The sequence below is a fragment of the Marmota marmota genome, unplaced genomic scaffold (assembly GCF_001458135.2).
Source record: "Marmota marmota marmota unplaced genomic scaffold, marMar, whole genome shotgun sequence".
NCBI lineage: Eukaryota > Metazoa > Chordata > Mammalia > Rodentia > Sciuridae > Marmota > Marmota marmota.
Genome location: NW_026000168.1, coordinates 17,911,266 through 17,920,435, shown reverse-complemented (window position 1 = coordinate 17,920,435; position 9,170 = coordinate 17,911,266). Strand labels below are relative to the sequence as shown.

General features: G+C 35.1%; 1 protein-coding gene across 1 annotated transcript in view; it reads right to left on the bottom strand.

Moving 5' to 3' along the window:
* LOC107150107 (zinc finger protein 747-like) overlaps nucleotides 1-9,170 on the bottom strand; it is a 107,268-nt gene that overhangs the window by 6,496 nt on the left and 91,602 nt on the right. Inside the window, exon 7 of the mRNA XM_048787164.1 lies at nucleotides 3,309-3,435. The gene's annotated coding sequence lies outside the window, so the exon portion shown is untranslated. The remainder of the gene's footprint in view (nucleotides 1-3,308; nucleotides 3,436-9,170) is intronic.

The window sequence follows — 9,170 nt, the reverse complement described above, 5'->3', positions numbered from 1 at the left end:
GATGAATGGATAAAGAAAATGTGGTATATATATATTTGATGGAATATTACTCAGCTTTAAAGAAGAATGAAATTATGGTATTTGCTGGTAAATGGATGGAGTTGGAGAATATCATGCTTAGAGAAATAAGCCAACCCCCAAAACCAAAGGCTGAATGTTTTCTCTGATATACGGATGCTAATGCACAATAAGGGAGGGAGCGCTAGGGAAAAATAGTTACTTTAGGTAGAGTAAAGGGAGGGGAGGGGAGGGGGGATAGTAGAGGATAGGAAAGGCAGCAGAACACAACAGACACTAGTATGGCAATATGTAAATCAATGGATGTGTAACTGATGTGATTCTGCAATCTGTATTTGGGGTAAAAAAGGGAGCTCATAACCCACTTGAATCAAAGTGTGAAATATGATATATCAAGAATTATGTAATGTTTTGAACAGCCAACAATAAAAAATTAAAAAAAAAAAGTCAGGGGTGGTTGTACACAGCAACATAGGAGGTTGAGCCAGAGGATCCAAATTTCAAGGCCATTCAAAGTAAAAAATGCAAAGTGCTAAATCACCCTTAAGTTCTCTTTCTGGTACTAGTAAACACATTGCAGAAAACAAGAAAAATAAAACATCCAAGTAGCTCAATTATCTCCAAGTTGCAGGTTTTAATCCAAGTTTTAAAACTCAGACTATTGAGAGCATCCAAGAGAAAAAGATGGGTCACCTAGAAATGTGTAACTATATAATTGTGAAATCCTTAGTCGAAACTTCACAAAACACAAAGGAATTCAGGGCTATTTTCTAGGGATGAAAGAATAAAATTTTCAACCAAGACATAATATTCACAGCTACTATCTTTCAAAAGAGAAGGAAAATGAAGACTTTAAATACATAAAAATGCACACACTTCTCATGAACACTAGATCTGTTCTCCACAAAGTACAAAAGGTAATCCTTCATACTAAAATGTAAGTGTGTACAGCATCATAAGTCATGAAATTCTAAACATTTCTTGGCACAAACAATTCTATTGTATTGTAATGATGGGTCTCAAAATATGTAATTTTGCAATAGAATTTGAAAGACAAAAGCATAAAAAGAAAACTGTTGATAGGCATTTATACCTGTAACAATAATATAATTTTGAAAGGACACATAAATATATTCAGTTTTTAAATAAAGTGAAGTCAAGTTGGTACTCAAAGAAAGTATGAGTAGGAGATTCTTCATTTTTAGGGTTTTTTTTGTTGGCAAATGGAAGATTACAAAATTCTGATCAAAACAAACCTTGGCTATCTGAATTAATTCTAAAAATTACAACTGTAGGTGTATTCCACAGGATACTCTAAGTCTAAGGACACACACATGCTGAAAGCAAAGGGATATAAGAATGACACATACAAAAGTGACTGAAGAAAACCTAGGCTGTCTAAATTATAGTACACAAAACATAGTTTAAGACAGTTACAGGACATAAAGGTTTTTTAAAATTTAAAATATCTTCTAAGAGGCAAAATAGAGAAAAGGAACCTTTCCCTAGGCTCTGAATTAAGAGTAAATACATTCACAATGAACATCCTACTTCCCACACACACACAAACATTGAGAGAGTTGAATGAAAACCAAGAATCACTGTCATCCTAGGAGACATCAATCCCCAGTTATTGAAAAGGGAAATACAGTGAAGCAAAATGGTAATTGCAAAGCATAAGACTTTGAAAATATTTTGAAACTATTGTAGACTAATAGAATCCCTGTTCTTAATCACAAATGGGATATTATGCTGGATAGACAAATTTTATGTATTAAAACAAAGGTTAATTAATATTTAAGTGATAGTTATTTTGTAACCAACATGGAATAAAAATTTGAAGTCAATAGGAATGTTCAAAAATCCCTAAATATGTGTCAGTTGATTAACAACAGCATGCCCAAGAGTGTTCAAAGAATTGAAAGATAACTTTATCTAGAGGCTCCAGGTAATATTCATCAAACTCCCGTTGTTAAATTTTCTTTCACAGAGAGAAAAATTAAATTGTATGAATATCCCCCAAAATGCAAATAAAATTAGTATTTTTTTTTAGCAGGAAAATATTCTTCTAAGAGTTACAGTATTCAATTGTAAATGCAGACATGGAGTCAGGTAGACAGACTTCTGAGTGAGTGTGGTAATAAGCCCTGACATCAATAGCAAATTAAAAACATCGAACACCAGTGTTGCACAATGTTATTCAACAGAGCCATCATGGGGGATGCAAACCAATTATCCCTTGAAAAGAACAGATGAGCCAATTTACCATATTAAACTATAGAACTTTGAAGTGAAAGAATTTATTCTAACTATATATCTTACAAAATGTATGTACACTAGGTTAACTGAAATGTCACAGAAAGAATACTGCAGAATTATATGAATATAACATCTCTAAACTAAAAAAGAAGCTTTCTGAAAAAAAGAGAATGGTTTTGTGATGGGGAGACAGAAATGAGCCCTTGCTTCCTAGGAATTGATTTTTTTTGAGATGTAAACTTTTTAGAGATACATTGCATAACAATTTGAATTAATGTTACCGAATATTTAAAATTTTGGAGACAGTAAGTTTTATTGTGTGGTTTTGGTTACAATGAAAGTTAAGATAAAGAGAACTGCAACGTTTCTCAAAGCTACATTTAAAATAATGTGGTCTTTATGCTATAAATAAGAACAAACTCATCCACATACAAATGATGGGTATGCATGTAATCTCAGCTACTAGGAAGTCTGAGGCAGGAGAATTGCAAATTCAAGACATCCTCAATAACTTAGTGAGAACCTCTCTCCAACAATGAGTGAAAAGGAGCTTGGGGTGTAGTTCAGCATTAGAGTATCACTGCCATTAATCCCCATTACATTTACATATAGGAAACTTCAATTTGCATGTACATGGGCAGAATGAAAAGCCAATCAAGATAAAATACAAAAGAGGCTTAATATTTATACAAGCAGAAGCACATATAACATGATTGGCAATACAAACAAGAATCATGCATAACTTAATTTGTGAAGCAATTAACTGATATGAGGAATCCCAGTCTATAACATGGATCCTACTGTACACAATGAAAAAATAAAGAAAAAAACCAACCAACCAAACTGTAAATATCCATTGATGTATTATTTTACACATCCTCTTATTCAAATACAACTTACACCAACTCTCAAAAGAGCAGTCTTTTTCCATCTTGACTTTCATTCCATGGCAGATAATTTCACAGAAAATCCATTACACATATTCAGAAAGAACTCTGAGGAAGTTTTAGTGAAAAAAAACTTATGCTCACCCACAAAGACCAGGTTACTGTAGGTCTCCAAAATCACTTCTCTATATAAATTCTGCTGAGCAGGATCCAGGCATTCCCATTCCTCCTCAGAGAAATCAATAGCCACATCCCCGAATGTCAAAGGCTCCTGAAATACAAATTGGTAGATCAATAGCACACGGACTAAACTGTTATTCAGTTTTTAGTTTGAATTAAGAGTTAGTAGAACTGACTGTCATGTAGGAGAGTGACCTTAATTATGTAATAAGATACTTTCCATTATCTAATTCAGAGGAAAATACATAAGTCCAAAAACATTGTATGTATTTCATATCAGAATGAAGTGAAGGATATATACCATAATCCAAGAAATGATTAAAAGCCCAACTCCTAACTCTTCTGCCATCAGTGAATGAAATTTGGGGGACATTCCAGATGCAAATCAGACTTGTCAGAGATATTCTCATAAGGTGACTGTGCCCAAGGGAGACAAAAAGAGTGGTAAAAAAGCATTTGAAAACAGTCTGGTAGTTATTCTCTCTGCTTTGTATCCATGAGATAGATTGAGCTCCTGAATATAATTAGTATCAAGTATGATCCATGACACATTCCCAATGTGTAAAATATTCATAAAATATTAACATTTGGAGACATGTAAAGTGATTCTTCCACTTCATGAATAGACAACCTTGAAATATTTCAAGTTCTACAAGCAGTTCAACGAGTGAATAAATTTGGTTCAATAGAGGCCCAGACAGCAGCATGTATGTGTTCAAAAAACTGAGGCAAAGTAATGGTTAATAAAAGAAAAAAGACCTTTTAATATCATTACTTTCCCATTACAATTATAACAATAAGTTACTTAAAATTCATACAACTAAGGAAATACATAATAAAATTATTACTCATAAAACAGGCACAGGACTGTCATCATTTCTGTGTGCAAAAGGAAGATGAGATCAGTACGACACCAGAAGTGTCCACACAGGTTTTCCATGTGGGAACTCCATGTGTGGATGGATCCTAGTTACTTTATGCTCTGATGTCAAGGTAATTCTTCCAATAATCACCCCATCTACACAAATAACCAATTAAAAATCTTCAATAGCAAAGTATTTAAATACTTGAGCCAATTGGAATTGTATGGTATCAAGATTTCATGAAAGGAATGAGACAAATCAGGTTAGTAGATGATTACAGTCACTGTTCACAAAATGCAAAAAAAAATAAAGTAAAATAAATAAAAATCCTGACATGTTAGAATAAATATATTTTCCAAACTGTGGAGCACCCTCACTGTAACACTGTGGCCTTCTGTGACTCATTCCTAAGCAGTGAGTGAGGCAATTCTGGGCAGCTAAAAGTAAGGTCCACATACCTCAGATTCCTTTTGCAAAGAAAGGAAATACTTAGTCTTCCAGAGTCACAATTCTCACCAGTTAAAAGACACATAGCTGCAGTCAGTTTAAGGTCCTCACCTACAATGTCCTTTAAAATTTATGTTTCTAGAAGAAAATGTGTGAATTTGCAGAAAATCAAATTGGAGTTGTGGCTCAGTGGCAGAGCACTTGCCTAGCATGTGTGAGGCAGCAGGTCTGATCCTCAGCACCACATATAAATAAAGAATAAAAGTACATCAACAACTAAAAAATATTTTTAAAAAAGAACATATTGTTTGCACTGGTTGGCACAAATGTCACTAGTTCATGTCTCAAACTTGCAGTCTTTCACCTAATTCTGATGCCACTTATAAGTCCCAGAATGTCATTTATACTGCTGATCAACTTCCTGTAAATTGGGGGACCCTACAACTACCAAACATAGAAAGGAGCATTCAATATTAATATATTAGTTATCTGTAACTCTAATAAATGAATTAAACACAACCATGATAAAATCCTAACAACCTGTTGCACAGATATTAAAAAATTGCTTCTAAAGGCTATATGGAGAAGGCAGGCATACAGAGTGATCAACAATTCTGTAGAATAAGGTTACAGGACTCAAATATCTGATGCTGAGATTTACTATGAACTTATAGTAACTCAAAAGGTGAGATGTGGCAAGGTGAGATTAGTGGAATGAAAACCTAGAAATAAACTCAAACACACAAGAGAAGTCAGGACTTCACTGGAGATGATATGATTTTTTTTAATGAATTATGAACACCTTGGCATCTGTATGCAAAGAAATGAATTAGACACAGAACTTACAACTAAGATATCATCTCACTCCAGTCAGAATGGCAGCTATTATGAAGACAAACAACAATACTGTTGGCGAGGATGTGGGGGAAAAGGTACACTCATACATTGCTGGTGGGACTGCAGATTGGTGCAGCCAATATGGAAAGCAGTAAGATTCCTTGGAAAGTTAGGAATGGAACAACCCTTTGACCCAGCTGCCCCTCTTCTAGGATTATACCCAAAAGACCTAAAAATAGCATACTACAGAGACACAGCCACATCAATGTTTATAGCAGTACAATTCACAATAAACTGCAAAGCCAACCTAGATGCCCTTCAGTGGATGCATCTATAAAGAAAATGTGTTACATATACACAATGGAATATTACACAGCAATAAAAGAATAAAATCATGACACTTGCAGGTAAATGGGTGGAGTTAGAGAAGATAATACTAAGTGAAGTTAGCCAATCCCAATAAGACAAATACTGAAACTTTTCTCTGATATAAAAGGGCTAATTCCTAGTGGGGATGGAAGGGAGCATGGGAGAAATAGATGAACTTTAGATAGGGCAGAGGGTGGGAAGGGAACAGAGGAGATAAGGAAGTAGGAAAGACTGTGGAATGAGACGGATATCATTATCTTTAGTACATTTATTAAAACAAGTGATATGACTACTTTGTGTACAACCAGAGACATAAAAAAATGTGCTCTATTAGTATAATATTAGCTGAATCGCATTCTGCATGATATATCAAATTAGAATAAATAAAGTTTAAAAAACGTATTTCTTCTAATCCCTATTAAAAAATTGAAGAAGATTAAAACCGGGTACTTGCACAAGCAAGGCAACTTTACCACTGAACCACATCCCTAGCACAAATGTACCTCACTAATATTGGTTATTTCTTTTTAAAAGACTTTCTTANAAAAAAAAAAAAGCCAAATGTTTTCTCTGATATAAGGGGGTGACTCAAAGTTGGGTGGGGAGGAAGATTATCTCTAGGTAGGGAATAGTGATGGGAGGGAAAGGGAGGGAGAAGGGGAATAGCAAGGATGGTGGAAGGTGATGTTCATCATCATACAAAATACATGTATGAAGATGTGAATTTGATGTCAGCATACCTTATATGCAAACAGATATGATAAATTGTGTTATAAATGTGTATTAAGAATTGTAATGCAAAAAAATCAAGAGCTCATGTATAATGGCATAATTTGCTATGAACATACTTTACATACAGAATTATGAAAAATTGTGGTGTGAATGGATAATTATGTAATGCATTCCACTATTGTCATGAAGAAAAGAAATAATAAAGGTCCTCAAAAAATTTTTTTAAAATAAAACAGTTCTATACAACAAGAATTTTATACTAAATACTGAATCATTAAGAAGGAATTAACATAATGCTTCTCAATTTATTCTATAAATAAAGAAGAAAATCTCTCAAATTTATTCTATGAAGCCAGCATCACAATGTTGTCAAAACTAGAGAAGAGCCCAGCTATTTTGTACACCTCTACTCGCCACAATTTGGGAGGCCAAGGTAGGAGGATCACAAGTTTAAGGCCAGCCTCAGTAACTTAGCAAGACCTTACCTCAAAATAAAATTAAAGTGGAATTGTAGTTCAGAGTTATTATATTTCTGGGTTCAATCCATAGTACCATAAAAATAATTCCAAGATCAAAACCACATAATAGGAAAGAAAACTACAAATATAATTAATGAACTTAGATGAAAGCCTGCTCAATAAAATACCAAATCAAATCAAATTCAAAGCACCTTAAAAATCATTAAACATGATCCAGTTGTTTGCTTTTCAGGCATGCAACAAACACAAGTCAATAATTATAATACACATACAAATAGAACAAAATATAAAACCCATGTGATCATCTTAATAGGTGCTGGAGAAAGCTTTTGTCAAAATTCAACATCACTTCTTGATAAAAATCGTAAAGAAACTAGGAGTAGAAGCAACTTGCCTCCCATCATAAGCACTATATATAACAAACTTAAGCCAACATCCTACTGAATAGGAAAGAGCTGTGTGCATTTCTTCTAAAAATAATGGGCAGTCAAAGAATGTGCACCATCACCACTCCTGTACACTAAAGTACTTAATTGTTAGTTGGAGTGTTTGGCAAGAGGCAGATATAAAATGTTACAAATAGGAAAGAAAGGGGTTGGGGCTGTAGCTCAGTGGTAAAGGGCTTGCCTCGCATGAGTGAGGCACTGGGTTCAACCCTCAGCACCACATAAAAATAACGCTACTGTGTGTTCATCTACAACTAAATATTTTAAAAAGACAAATCATCTGTTTGCAATTTATATGATCTAAACTTTAGAAAATTGTACAGTTTTCACCAGAAGACTTTTAGAGCTGATGAACAAGTTCAGAAAAGTTGCAGAATAAATAAATAATCAAAACCTTTGGCCAAAATAATAAATCTATTGAGAAATACATCAGAAAATTCATTCTATTTCAAATAACTTAAAATGCTTCATTACAAGTCTTAGCAAAGATAAGAAATACCACTACAAGCAAATTTTACAAAATGCTAAGAAAATTAACATCACTGACAGATTAATTAAAGCCATCAGATTAACTGAACCCACCTATAGATTCAATACAATCTCCTTCAAATGACCCATGATATTATTCTCAGAACTAGAAAATCCTAAAAATCATACGGAATAATAAAACCCCAGAAAAGGGAGCAGTTCTGCAACCCTGTAAATTCTGTAGACCGTCAACCCAGCGCCCTCACTATTCCTGACTTCAAATTCTATGACCGCACCATAGGGACAGAAGCAGAGTCCTTCTGGGAAGAGACACAGAGACCAGGGAGACGATACCAGCTACAGCGACCTACAGAATTTCCTTCAGTTGATTATTGACAAAGGTTCCAAAGTATGGAGAGAAGAAATCCTCTTTAACAACTTATGCTGGGAAAATGGAATATTCACAGGTCAATGTCAACTGGACTGAAGACCAGAGAATACACCCCAGAACTTTAAAATTGATAAAATAAAACCTAAGGGAAGCACTGGAGTAGACAGGTGTGGGGAGCCACCCTGAGCTTCTGTAGCCTCTTCACTTGGCCCTGAGCCCAGGGGATTCTGGTTTGGGTTTGCAAGCAATTTCGTGGCTCCTCCCACTTAATGGATTATGCAGAGCAGGGACCTCAGTCTTCGCTGGGCCAGGGAGGCTGCTCTGGTGGCCCTGGAGTTGAGCATCACCCATTGGGCCTGGACAGCCCACCTCCTACCTTAAGTGGCCAAAGAACATTCTATGGCAAAACCTTTGCTGTTCCCCCATGTAAATAAACCAAACCTGGGCTCTCATGCTCCCCTTCCAGTGTGGAAACTCAACCCCTAAGAGCCATCCCATCCCCACTTTCTACCATTACTTCCTGTGTACTTTATTTTACAGCCACCTCACTCCACGCAGGGGAACCCAGCTGCCATTGCCTGAGAGGGCCTTGGTGAGAGGCAGTGACACTCTAAAAAATACTCAGAGCACAGCAAATAATATCAAGGACCAATAGTGGTTATGGCTATGCACAGCAAAGGGGAAAATAACAGCATAAAGAGACAACATACTGAAAGAGAAGATTTTGCCATTTACTACTCTGACAAATGACTAATATCTGAAATATCTATCTATCTATATCTGAAATCTTGCTC